Genomic DNA, 4,989 nt, shown 5'->3' on the forward strand with positions numbered 1-4,989 from the left:
TGCGCACCTGCGGCGCGCACTTCCGATTCTTCCATGTAGTCAGGCCTTCTGAGCAGAAACCCTGCCCACTTGACAGACTCCACCCCCTCAACAGACCCCACCCCTATTAAGGCTGCTTCCATAAATTTCCCGGGCTGGTTTTTGATCCCAATCCGCCCCTGCTCACAGTGGGCCTAATTCAGAGTTGATCGCAGCAGCAAATTTGTTAGCAGTTGGGCAAAGCCTTGGCCCTCATTCCGAGTTGTTCGCTCGCTAGCTACTTTTAGCAGAAATGCAAATGCAAAGCCGCCGCCCTCTGGGAGTGTACCTTAGCATAGCAGAATTACTAACGAAAGATTAGCAATTCTGCTATTAAGTATTTCCTTGCAGTTTCTGAATAGCTTCAGACCTACTCCTAGATTGCGATCACCTCAGTCCGTTTAGTTCCTGGTTTGACGTCACAAACACGCCCAGTGTTCGGCAAGCCACTCCTCCGTTTCTCCAGCCACTCCTACGTTTTTACCTGGCACGCCTGCGTTTTTTAGCACACTCCCTGAAAACGGCCAGTTTCTGCCCAGAAACACCCACTACCTGTCAATCACACTACGATCAGCAGCGCGATTGAAAAGCTTTGTTTGCCCGTGAGTAAAATAGCATAGTTTTGTGTAAAATTGCTTAGCGCGTGCGCCCTGCTGTGCATACGCATGCGCAGAACTGCCAGATTTTAGCCTATTAGCAATTCTGCTAAAAATAGCAGCGAGCGAACAACTCGGAATGACCACCCATGTGCACTGCATGGGGGGCAGATATAACATGTGCAGAGAGAGATAGATTTGGGTGTGGTGAGTTCAAACTGAAATCTAAATTGCAGTGTAAAAGTAAAGCAGCCAGTATTTACCCTGCACAGAAACAATATAACCCACCCAAATCTAACTCTCTCTGCACATGTTATATCTGCCCCCCCCCCCCCTGCAGTGCACATGGTTTTGCCCAACTGCTAACAAATTTGCTCCTGCAATCAACTCTGAATTACCCCCAGTGATTCCAGTTGCCATTCCATCAGGGCCGGTTCCGGGGCTTCGGACGCCCCGGGCGGCATTGGGGGGCGTGGCTTCATACAGGGGGCGTAGTCAGTTACGCCCCCTGTACTGCTGTAGGATGTGCGGTGCGCGATGACGTCATCGCGCACCGCACAGCAAAGGTCCTTTCCACGAAGGTAAACTAGACGCTAAGCGTCTAGTTCCCTTCGTGGAGAGGACCTTTGCTGTGCGGTGCGCGATGACGTCAACGCGCACCGCACTTCATTACAGTGAAGGTCCTCTCCAGGAAGGGAAATTAGACGCGTAGCGTCTAGTTTCCCTTCACTGCGGGCAGCCCACGAAGGGAAACTAGACGCGTAGCGTCTAGTTTCCCTTCACAACGGAACGGACAACGGGACAGCGGGCCACGGCAGCGGGGGGGCACCACAGCAGCAGCGGATCTTGCCATGGTGCGGCGCCCTCCGGATGGCGCCGGCGCCCTCCGGAAGGCGGCGCCCCGGGCAAAAGTCCTGCTTGCCCGTGGCAAGATCCGCTACTGCATTCCATCGAGTGGTTTCTGGACGTTGTCATATCCCAGAGGACCTAGGCGCCTGGGCCACAGCTACATCGACTGGTTTGAATCAGAGGCCACCATTGCAGAACACTGCTTGGTGTCCAGGACATACAGTTGGCTGCACCAGGTTGTTGAAGCAATTACAGTCCCTTTCTCATTTTGCACCATACATTTGCCCTTTGCAAACTGGACTCTGTAACCCTTTTTCTCCAGGATGTTTATAGCAATGAGATTGCTTCCCAATTCTGGCAGAACAAAACATCTTGGATGTCCGTAATAACTGTTTCACCTTTAATTCTTAGACGCAATGTGATTGTCCCAAATTTTGAAGTAGTAAGGACTGTGGGCCTAATTCAGATCTGATCGTAGATGTGCTAAGTTTAGCACAGCTATGATCATTTACTCTGACATGCTGGGGGATGCCCAGCACAGGACTAGTCTGCTCCGCATATCAGGCCCTATCCACCCTGCACAGGTACAAAAGCATTGCATGGCGGCAATTCTTTTATACCTGACAAGTAGCTCCCTGCCAGCGCAGCTCCTGCACGCTGGGAGGCGGCGGCTCCTGGCCGTTGCTAGGCAACGGGGCCGGCACGTCACTTCCGCCGCTAACTCCCTGCTCCTGGCCGGTTGCCTAGCAACCGAAGACGCTGGGCGGCCGCCTGGCACTGCAGTCCTGGCTGTTACTAAGCAGCCGGGACGCCGCGCGCTGCGCGCCAGCTAACAGCTGGATAATTAGGATCTGGGGCTGGGCTGCCTGCTGATTGGGCTACAGGGGGGTTTTATGGGAGCCAGATTAGGACAGCCCCGCTGGTGATAGATTCCTGTGGAGCTGTGTCCTGCCCCTGGATTGTTCCTGTGCAGCCAGTTTTTCCTGTATCTTGAGTCCTGGGGGTAAATTTACTAAGGTGGGAGATTTTTAGAACTGGCGATGTTGCGTATAGCAACCAATCAGATTTTATCTATTATCTGCTAGAAGCAGCTAGATAAACGGTAAGTAGAATCTGATTGGTTGCCATGGTCAACATCACCAGTTCTAAAAATCTCCCACCTTCCAGTCCTGTTATCCTGTATCTGCAGCCTTGGGGTTCCTGTTCCTTCTGCGTGCACCTTTACCGGTGTCGTGAGTAGCGTCTGTGGCCGTATTTATTCTTACTTTCTGGCATTTGTGTTTCTCTGCAGAGGTTTCCGCTATTCCTGTCCTCGCCAAATTATGACGGTGTCGTGGTTGGTGTTCGGGCAGCATTACCTTGGTTACAGTTTTGTTGGCGGCCGCGCCGCACATATACTAGTTTATTGTTCTTTAGTGGTTTCTCCCTATTTTCTTGTGTGTGTGTCTGTCTTAGTTAGTTTTCCCCTTGTTCTCTCTCTGTCTCGGTTAATGCCTTGTCACCTACTAAGACCGGGGAGCATCGGAGTCAGGCAGACCTAATCCGCCCGTCAAATGCGGCTGCCGTGGGCCCAAGAAACCATAGTCTCGCAGGCGTTGACCGACCACTTGGGAGAGACAACGGATTCTCGTTAGGTATTGCTGCGTATCCCAGTTCTGTCGCAGCTTCACACATCTGTACTTGGAACTCTTCTGCTACCACCCTATCTCCTGGGTTCCAAGAACAGAGAACGTAACATTATCACCGGCCATAAAAAAAACAATCAGGGTGGCCTTGAAATTCTGTCCTCATGAATCTGTCAGTGCAAGGACAGAATTCCAGCCAGGTATTGGCCAGTCAGATTCAGAATCTCACTCAGATGGTGCAGGACCTTACCCTTCGGGTGAGGTCTCAGGAGGACCTTTTATGAGCTTCCCAGAGTGTGACTCCTGAACCTAAGATGTTTTCAGGTAACCGGAAAGATTTTTTTAATTTTCGGGAGAGCTGTAAACTTTACGTTCGCATTAGAAATTGGTTATGGGGGGAACCGCACAGATTGGAAAATTGTAGTGAATAAGTAATAATAGTCGTCTAAAAAAAAATGATAAGGGTCAATGAAATTATTTCATAATCGGGTAACCATGCACCTGGAGACTTTTTCTTGCCTATAAGGTGTATATAGGTTAACCATCAGTGGTGCTCCCCTGAGTCAGAAATGTATTGAGGTAAACACAAAAGAAGCAGAAAGACAGTAGACTTTTGTTTGGGAGCACTCAATTTCAGACGCACAAGTGTATATAATGAATAGCTGTTAAGATCATAATAGTTTTTATTAATTTGCTGTTAATAGTATGGAGTTCCAATTTTGCCAGTATGTGCGAATTAGTAAAAATAAATTAAATATAGTAAATAGCCTTGGCTATAATAAACACTTAGCCGGATTCCTAGTGCTATAATTGGTGTGATTCCAGAGTGTACTCAATGAAGTGGTATCTTTATGTTGAAAAAGATTTTTGTATATTTTTATGGCCGTCATTTACTCTGCATAGACAACTTTAGAAAAAGGTTATTGCAGGGAGTTGAATCATAGGTCATATATCCGAAGGAAAGTATCCCATTGGTCTATGGTGCTTCCTGTTGACAAACAAGTAGATCTAGTATGCAGCCATAAGTTGCAGTACCTGGGTGTTCCAAGGTGGTCTCCCATCCAAGTACTGACCCGGCCCTCCACTACTTGGCTTAAAAGATCAGATGAGATTGGGCATCTCCAGTGGGGAATGTCCGCAAATTGCTGCGCTTAGCCCTCTCGCCTGATTAGACAGTGGTAGCACACCGTAATAATTGTTAAGAAAGGTGAAAAATATATATTATATTATTACTCAGTTTAAGCTGGATCCACTTGTGAAAGAATGGATAATTTGTATAGTAGTTACAGACAGGAAGGTGTTTTCACATATGTATTGATAAGCACATGTGAAAGTGCAGGGAGTATTTATACCCTACACTGGTGGTAACAAAATACGTTGACATAGATCCATAGGATTACAGTCATAAATATAAGATACCACATGAGTATAATAAATCATAGAGTTTCCATATGGCTGGAGTTAAAGCAATCCTCCGGTCAAATGCTATAAACAGCAATTCATATGCCACAAAATAACTCATAAACAGTTATAGCTGAGATTAATGCAATACACTTTTCAGAGCATGCCGTATGTTGTGTGACTGAAAGAGGGGCTAGTTTTAGGCCTAGTCCATGTGTGTATGCTCTACCTGAGGACGTTGAAGAACCCATGCAAGTGGGTCTGTTTCGACTCTCCTCTGAGGAGAGAACCAGAAGGTTAAATGTAGGTCTCTGCTTATACTGTAGTGGCAAGGGACATGTTGAGCGCAGCTGCCCAAATAAGCAGGGAAACACTCTGACCAAGTGAAAAGTGAGGGGGTTCACTTTGGTCTTCAATTAGTCTCCTCACATGATTCCTTGTTAGTTCCTGCAGAAATATGTTCAGGAGGTCAGAGTTCTTTTGTTTCAGCATTTATTGAT

At 47.6% G+C, this 4,989-nt stretch overlaps 1 pseudogene; it reads right to left on the reverse strand.

Moving 5' to 3' along the window:
• Positions 1–4,111: 4,111 nt before the first annotated feature.
• Positions 4,112–4,231, reverse strand: LOC135052540 (5S ribosomal RNA; annotated as a pseudogene).
• Between the last annotated feature and the right edge of the window lie 758 nt (positions 4,232–4,989).

Source organism: Pseudophryne corroboree, chromosome 2 (assembly GCF_028390025.1).
Source record: "Pseudophryne corroboree isolate aPseCor3 chromosome 2, aPseCor3.hap2, whole genome shotgun sequence".
Classification (NCBI taxonomy): domain Eukaryota; kingdom Metazoa; phylum Chordata; class Amphibia; order Anura; family Myobatrachidae; genus Pseudophryne; species Pseudophryne corroboree.